The 9,609-nt window shown below is 35.0% G+C and overlaps 1 pseudogene; it reads right to left on the bottom strand.

Annotated features, from left to right (window-relative positions):
* Window positions 1-3,213: 3,213 nt before the first annotated feature.
* LOC149529029 (pentatricopeptide repeat-containing protein At1g15510, chloroplastic pseudogene) lies at window positions 3,214-6,649 on the bottom strand (annotated as a pseudogene).
* Between the last annotated feature and the right edge of the window lie 2,960 nt (window positions 6,650-9,609).

Here is a 9,609-nt window from a genome sequence, read left to right as displayed (position 1 = left end):
TGCTATTTCTGTAGCTATTTGTGATTAAAGGCAATAGTAAAACAAAATGTTCCTTAGTTTTCATTATCAAATTGGGATCCGTGGTTATCACTATAGCTATTTGTGCCCTCATCATCTCCAATTTCTTCTCATCCAATAATGCAAGGGTTTCTTGCATTTCACATTTTGCCTCTTCTTTGGTTTTTCACATAGCTTGGCTCGTTGGCAAGGTATTAATGTGATAGGGCGATTAAGGTGAATATTGCCTCCATTACACTTCTTATTGTAGAAGAGGAAAATTGAACTCCATGGAGTAGTTGAAATGTGACAAATTATCAAATGATATCATAACTTCTAATAGGATGACATCCAATTGGAAAATTGTCATTTTCAGATTTTGAGCTAGATGCCATTGTATGCTAACCAACAAATTTTTTTAAGATAGAAAAAATAGTGCTTTCTTCTTTTATAGCATTTTCACATGGCTTGGCACCCTAACAAGGACTTATGTAATAGGTTAGTCAAGGTGAGTTATGCCCTCTCTACTGAACAACTTTCTAGAGCACATCAAACATTCTTTTTGTATATCTACGATACTCAAAATATTGATTGTCTATCTACATTTATCACATTAAAGTTGTAAATACTTTCATGTATGTAAGATATATGACACACTTTTCAAAGCAATAGTCTACATGCTAGTTTATTATGGTACTTATTTCCTTTGCATTGAGATTACACTTCTAGTTCATTTGCCATCTTGGTTAATTTTGTTCTTGGAGGATTCATTATCTCCAAAGGTACATACAAAACTCTTAAATAAGAGTCATGATTATCTATAATAGTTCTTAAATAAGAGTCATGATTATCTATAATAGTTCTTGTCTTGAGTAGATATAAATAATAGTTACCAATGTTTGGTAACTACAACAGATGTTATTAAAGACTACTAGATATGGGGTTATTGGATCTCTCCTCTCACGTACACTAAAAATGGTATTGGTCAAGGTTCTAAGTTTTTCTTTCTCACGATTATTTATCTATGTCGAGTTTTTAATGTCAAACAATAATAGTAGTATTTGATGGTTAATCATATGGTCTTTCATAGACCTTTATAAACTTGAAACATAAACTAGATCCCTTGAATAATTTGAATTTGGTTGTGGTTTTTGCAAAAAAAAGGGCATAATTTGGGCTATGCATTATGGTCTTTGATAGGGCCTCTATCTTCTTGAAGATCATGTTTGACATGCCTGACTTGAATGTGATACCTATAGGTCTCTGTTGTTAGTCTTCGATCCCCCCACAATGGCTAATATCTGTATCACACTCGCTCGATCAATACTAAGCTTGGTTAACACTGTTGTTGCTCAGTTAATACCACTCATCCTTCACTTTCTCAACATGCATTTGATGACAACTATGAATGCTCGGTGACTACTAGTCCTTCATTTACCGATCTCACTAACTAGCTTAGTGCAACTTATTGTTTCCTCATCTTCTCACTTCATGACTTTATACCTTGCTTGTAGATGATCTCAACACTTAATCACATCATGTAAAACAATCAAACCAATATTATACTATCAAAGTCTAACTCATCAAGTGCCTATTGAAATCCACATATTTATCAATACTTGCTTCCATTCTACTTTCGTCAAATCCTCTTCATCAATCACTAGATATGACACCCCATTGGATTAGCATAATGTCTTGCCAATTTAGGCTTGACATCAATGACAACATAACAACTAATATGACTCTTTCACACACATTATCTCCCTTATCTTCAACATTAGCTAACAACTTTGGAATATTGTTTTTTCTGTAATGATCAAGGAAGAAAGGGCACATCTATGGTCACTAAATCAAAAGATTATCCCAATGCAAATAATAAGAGAAGTAAACTTAAGATTGATGTTTCTTACACTAGTGACTAAAAAGAATCATTCAATTAATTAGAGATTTTGAGCATCATTGCTTGGAGTTATAAAGGTCTCAAGCTCTATAACAAAATACCATAGGGGCAATGTTGAACTCAAAATTGTTGTGAAGCCTATCAAACAAAAATAATAAGATATTAAATAGAATTATTTTGGTAAGAGAATGTTAAAGATATCAAGAATAAGGTTTGTAAAATAGTTGAGGCTAAGATTTGTAAAACAACTTTGGATGAACCACAAACAAATTGACATAACATTTAATGTATATGTAACTCATCTACTTTATAGTTTGTCACATGAAATCTAATTTTTTATTAACATTAGTTAGATTTACAAGACTTATTTTAAAATCTTACTAACATTTTCTATAATTTTACATACAAAAAATTATCATCTTTCCAAATCCAATTTTCAAAATTGAAGTCAATTATAATTGAAACAAATGTCTTTTTCCATACAATGTACCATAACTACAACTCATGTATTTACAATGGTAATCTAGATAACCCATCAAATCCAACTTTTATCTTTTATTCTCCTCTCATCACCACTTAATGAACTCAAACATAATTTTAAGATATCATATTGGCTTTCTTTTACTCATACATATACATTTTGAATTATTTTCTGTAAAATCAATCTATTGACCTGATTATACTAGTAGTTTAAGCTTCATGCAAGCCTTCTAATAATACTATCAATAGATGGTATATTTTTACTTCTGCGTAGATGGTGTATTTTTACTTCTACGTTTAAAATTTTGTAATTTAATTACATCTAAAGCCTCAAAAAAATTGAGATATAGTAAATCCAAGAAAAAAATTATGAATTTGTAAACTCACATTTACTCTAGCGCTCTCTAAAAAGAAAACAAATGTGAAACACAATAGTCTTTATCCCCCTCAACTTGTATAAATCGAAGAGAAGAGATGATCTTATGCCTGTAATTTAATGCCGAAGGGTAGGTCTGACATAGCAATTGAATGAGGTAGAGAATGTAACAAGAGATTGTCCTCAATCATCTCTATACCTCATAGATTGTTAGGATTTTTTCTTACTTTTCCATCTTTTCAAACACAATTTCTTCTCTTTCAAGACTTAAAAGCAATTTCTTATGTCTCTAGTTTTTTTTTGTCTATATATAAGCGGATCAGATCAATTTGTATAAACATATATCTAAACTAGAAACCGCCTCATCTAAGCAGCTATAAAAAAATGATTCAGTCCGCCAAGTTCATTCAAGGGTTGAACCCGAGCGAAACACACCTCCAGAAAATTGAACCTTGATGGATGACTTCCCAAAAAACAGTTCATTGTCATGATACCTTGATAACATCACAAAACAGGAATTCCAAAACTAATCAATATATATGTAGGCAGTGATGCACATTGGATACTATACATGTGATTTTATGATGTCAATAGCATGGTCTAGATCTCCACCAATGACCACAAAAAATGACAGATGATGGGTAAAGAATGTAATGAAGAAATGCTCAACCATAATCTCTAATCACCAGATCGATTGCAAACGCTTTCTGTCACATTTCTGTCTATGCATGCACATTTTCAGTTCTTTCCACTATTCCGCTCCTTTTGCCGCTTCCCATTCTTCAACTTCTCTTCCAACTTTTCAATCAGATAAGTACATGCCACCCAAAAAAAGTTTGCTGTCGCGACATCTTCCAGTGTATCATATAACAGGGCTTATAAACAATGCCACTGTATCTATAGGCAGTGATGCCCTGTGTATGCCACACATCGCATGATCCATATCTCGACAGTGCACCTTGTTATTATGTAAATTTATTTTTGCACGTTGCTTCACTGCAAGAACATTATCTGCAAATTTATCTTTACAAGTTTCTTCAGTAAGCATCACCAATAATCTCTGCAAGAACATTGTCCTTTTTTGAAATGATGAAATCGGTTCGTATCTCTCACAACAATCTCTTGAAACAATCTTGGGGATAAACTTGGTTGCAGTGTGGCAATCAATGCATACTCGAATGTTCTTGACGACTCTAATAGTTGTTCCAGGGGACGTGTTTAACAATCCAAATACAATTGCCAGCTTCTCACTGTGATGATTCTTTATCCTCCTCTACATCATTTGGTATATGTCTTGAATCTGGAAAATATCCCGCTGTACCCGAAGACAATTGGTCCAACTTTGCATAGATTTCCATCGTCTGAGGATGTGATCTGTCTCCTACACAAAATGTATGTACCCCCCCATTGCCTTCAATCCAACTACACCCAGGATTCTTTTTAATTCCTCTATCTTTCATCAGTCTCCTTACCATTTGAGCTTCACCCCACCTGCCTACTTCTGCATAAATGTTTGATAGAAGAACATAAGTCCCAACATTTTCAGGATCCAGTTCGAAAATGAGAGTTGCCGTAAATTCTCCTAGCCCTAAATTCTTCAGTGACCTACAAACACCAAGCAGAGATGTCCACACAACTACCACCGGTTTAATTGGCATTTTGATAATAAACTTTAGAGTTTCCTCAAGATAACCAGCACGACTAAGAATGTCAACAATGCACACATAATGATCAATATCAGGCACAATGCAATAAGAGTTTCTCATGGCATTGAAGTATTTACAACTCTCATCCACTAAACCTGCATGGCTGCATGCAAATAAGACACTAATGAAGCTTCCATGATTAGGAGATAACCCAGAGTGTTTCATTGCTTCAAAGAGTTTGAGAGCATCCTCACAATAGCCATTTTGTGCATATCCTGCAATCATAGCGTTCCACGAGATGACATCTCTACGAGGCATTTTGTTAAACAGCTGACATGCCTTATGTATCCTTCCACATTTTGCATACATGTCTATCAAGGCATTTGCAATAGCATCTGAGAAAAAACCACTCTCAATTATACTCTGATGGATACACATACCCAGTTCTAAAGCTCCCAATTTAGCGCAGGCTGGGAGAATGCTAACGAAAATGGTGGAATCTGGCTTTATGCTTGCCAATTGCAATTGCTTATAAGTTTCCAACGCCATTTCAACAAATCCATTTTGTACATATCCTGCAATCAATGCAGTCCAGGAAACCACATCTCTCTGAGGCATTTTGTGAAATAGTTCATATGCCTTGTGCGTACTTCCAGATTTTGCATACATGTCAACCAAGGCACTTGCAACTACAACATATGACAAAATTCCGCTTTTGATTATATTTTGATGCAGGTTCATACCCTCTTCTAAAGCACCTATTTTAGCGCAGGCTGTTAGGAGACTGGCAAAGGTCGCAGAGACTGGCTGTACACCGGACAGCTGCATTTTCCTAAAAGTTTCCAAGGCCTTCTCAACAAACCCACTTTGAGCATATCCTGTGATCATTGCATTCCACGAGACTACATTCCTTTTAGAGATTTTGGCAAACACTTGGCGTGCTTTGTTAATGTTTCCAGACTTTGCATACATGTCTACCAGGGCACTTGCGACAACAACATTTGATAAAAACCCATTTTCTTCTATGATTTGATGGAGGCCCCTTCCCTGTTCTAATGTACCCATTTTGGCACAGGCTGGGAGGATACTCGCAAAAGTTGCAGAGTCGGGTTTTACACCTGCCACTTGCATTTGATTAAATACTTCCAAAGCATTTTCATATAACCCATTCTGGGCATACCCTGCAACCATGGCATTCCATGATACGACATCTGGATGAGGCATTTCTTTGAAAAGCCTTAAAGCCTCGCCTAGATTACCCACCTGTGCATATCCTGCAATCATCGCATTCCATGAGAACATATCTTTTTCAGGTATTTTGTCAAACAGTTCGCGGGCTTTGTGAATGCTTCCACATTTTGCATACATGTCTACAAGGGCATTTGCAAGTACAACATCTGACAAAAAATCTCTTTCAATTATGCTTCCATGTATGTCCATACCCTGTTCCAGAGCTCTTAGATTGGCACAGGCTGGAAGTATGCTGGCAAAGGTAAACCTACCGGGCTGAAGACCTGTTTGTTGCATTTGGTGAAACAATGCCAATGCCTCACGAGGACACCCATGTCTTCTGTAAGCTGCAATTATGGCATTCCATGAGAAGCCATCTCGTTCTTTCATGTCGTCAAAAACCTTGCGGGCATGCAGCAAATTCCCGCACTTGAAATACACGTTGACAAGCTTATTTTGAAACGGAATGCGCGAAGCAAATGCGAGTTCCCTCTCTGTAACGAGAGAATGAATTTGTATTCCTTGTAAAAGCGCATTCTTGGCAATGCAGATCTGCAATAATTGAAGATATATCTTGGAATTCGAAGTTGGGTTGTGTGTGGTGAGCAGAATGTGAAGGGCTTTCTTCAATTGACCCTCTCTACATAGTCCCGAGAGTTTGAGATTGGCAGCCGCTGTGTTTGGCATTGGCATTGTTTGATTATAATGGATTGTAAGGGTGCATTGTCATTCGATCTGTATATGATCTTCCTCAATTTGGTCATGCCATCTATGTAATTGTTTCTCTGTTTCAGTTCCAAATGGTACATTAGAAAACGAACATTTCCCCTCCGATTGATCCATAATTTGCAAATTCTTTTTATGTAGATGGTATTGGTATGAAACAACAGCAAAAGCTATCCTGAGCGACAAGCTAGTATATATATATACATGTACATGTTTATCATTCACGCATCGACTACATTCAGTCCAGTGGTGGCTTCCTTCAGGAGGGCATTACTTCAAACCTCGCATTGAAAAAATTATATTGACTGTCATAAAAAACTAACACGGAACAATGAGAGTTAAAAAAAAATTAATTGCCATTCAAATATTTAAAAATATTTAAAAATTTGTTATTTTTTAATCATTTGCGGTGAGAGCGGAGTCATGAATGAACACGAAGAACAGAGCTGACGGTGCATAAATTGTTACCTCATTTTGCTAGCTTTGAGCAAAATTTAAGAAGTGGACTGTCTAGTTATTTGATTCAGAATTTTTCTACAAGGAGAAGTAAAGTTGTTGCAGTCTGGTGGTGCATACAAGAGCGGTTTATGAGGTGTGAGAATTAGGTATAATTTACAATTTTCTTTTTTCTCACTTCTTGTTACTCCATTTTGCTGTTTATTTTGCAAACTTCACTACCATTTAAGAGGTTGGTTGTGTAGATTTTTATTTTCTAATTTTTTAAAATTTTTTATTCATCATATTTGTGGGTTATGGATAATATTTTATAAGGAGCTAAGGCATGGAGTTAGTGAAGGAGTATGAGGATTCTTAATTATTTTATTGTTGATTTTTTAAATCTTTGTATTTATAGGTTCTACAAATAGAGTTACAAACAATAAAGTCTTTTTTAATTAGTTTTTATTTTCTTTGATTAATACAAATTTCTTATGTTTGTTTGCAAGGAGTAGAAGATTCAGAAGTAAACGAGAAGAAAAGCATGGGAAATGGGTGTTTGGTATTGTCGTGTGAAATTGATGAAATCATCCACAAATATGCAACTTTTACAATATATTTTGAAACAATAGAGAAACTATGAAAATAAGAAAATCAAAAAATTCAAAGCAAGCATAACAACATACTCTAGAAATATTAACACATGTCTTCATTGATCTTTGTTGTAGATGGTACATTATTTTCCAGAAAATAAAAACAAACTTTCTTGCACAGAAAACTCCCATCCCTTTATTTTAATCTTCCTTCCTAAAAGGCTAGACCTATTCCTACGTAGGCTCCATTAAAACAACAATCACAATTGACAACTGGACCATTTCCTTCCTAATTGTCCTCCTATATGGACACTAACAACAACATCAACCAAAACTTTGTAACTAAAATCCTGAATTAACTTCATCATAATATCCCCCTAACAAGATCTGACACTAAACTAGAAATATGACTTAGTAAACATCATGACCAGTCAAATCTGTTGATTGTATTGGCAGTTAGCACTTAGATTTCTAATAGTGAATCTATACCTAAATGCTCTGCATCATCCTCCCCTTGTCTTGAAAAGGTTGAACATCTTAGTACTCTTACATCTGATCCACTCCTGAATCAACTTGGCTATACTTAAGTAAGTCATTTTGTGAGACCCACCAATTATAAGAGTTAGGAAGGCATTCCCACTTAACAAAATATAGTTTGCAAGAGTTGGCTCGAGTAGTCACTAATTTAATATCTAGCATTCATTCAATCAACTCCCTCTTCTTCTTTGGGAGATGTTAGGTCCACTTGTTATTCTCCTGCTCCATCTGCTCATTGTTTAATTATCAATCACAATCTCTAAATAAATATGAATATAAATCAACAATGTTAAAGATGAAACTAATATCCAAATCTTCAAGAAATTCAATAGGATAGGCATTGTCATTTATCCTCTTGATGATTTTACAAAGTCCAATTTTCTTGGGCTTCAACTTGTTATAGGTACCTTGAAGGTATATTTCTTTGCGTAGATGTACGTCCATGACCAACTCTCCTTCTTGAAAGACTTTTCTTTGGTGGTGCAAATTCACTCTCTCCTTATATTGTTCATTCATAGATTGTAATTTGAGTCTAACCCGCTAGTATATTTCTTAAATTTTTACCCAATTGGAAAATCAACTAATTCCATGATTCCTTTAGGATTGACACTATATACAATTTGAAAAGGAGACTAACCTATTGATCTATTGATGTTAGAATTATAAGAAAACTAAACTTGAGGTATCACTAAATCCCATTGTCGAGGATGATTTCCAAATAAACACCTCAGGAGGTTTCCACCTTTGTTTGACCATTAGTTTGGGAATAGTATGCTAAACTGAATTGTAATTCTCTATCCAACCTTTTCCACAATGCTCTCCAAAAGTCACTTAAGAATTAGTGTACCTATCACTTGTTATAGTTTTAGGAAAACCATGCAACCTCACCACTTCTTTGAAAATAAATGTGCCACTTGACTAGCATCATAGGTCTTCTTACATGGCATGAAATGAGCCATTTTAGAAAAAAAGGGTCCACCACTACAAACATTGAATCATTTCCCTTTTGCGTTCTTGGAAGCCCCAAAACAAAATGCATAGATTAGACATCAATCCATGGTTCTTTTGGTATAGGTAAAGACATATATAAGCCTATCTTTTGACTTCCTCCTTTTGTTGTCTAACACACTCAACAAGAAGCAACAAACTTGTTCACATCTCTTCTAATGTTGGGCTAAAAACACTTTTTACTTACTAGTGCAAAAGTCTTATCTCTTCCAAAGTGTCCACCTAACCCATTTGAGTGCATCTCTTCTACAAGATTTTCCCTTTGTAATATAAATTGAATACTAATATGGGACCACTTAAATAAGAATCCATCTTACAACATGTAATGATCGAGTGGTTGCATATGAGTATGTTTTGAATTGTTCAAAATAGTCAAAATGATACTAAAATGAGGATCATCAACATATTCATTCTTCATTTCTTCAAAGCTAACTAGTCCATGAATCATAACTACCAACAGATGACATCTTCTACTTAATGCATCAACACTACATTGGTCTTACTACTCCTATGTTGCACAAAAAAAGTATAATCTTGTAAGAACAAAGCCCATTTAGCATGCTTATGGGATAAATTACCTCATGAGTTGATGTACTTCAATGCCTAGTTGTCTATCATTAAAATGATCTCCTTATGTAGAAGACAATGCCTCCAATATCTCAATACTTGCACCACAACATA

The sequence above is a fragment of the Cupressus sempervirens genome, chromosome 11 (assembly GCF_028749045.1).
Source record: "Cupressus sempervirens isolate cs-2001-9-10 chromosome 11, ASM2874904v1, whole genome shotgun sequence".
NCBI lineage: Eukaryota > Viridiplantae > Streptophyta > Pinopsida > Cupressales > Cupressaceae > Cupressus > Cupressus sempervirens.
Note: the sequence above shows the minus strand (reverse complement) of the source record. Positions and strands in the feature narration are given on the sequence as shown.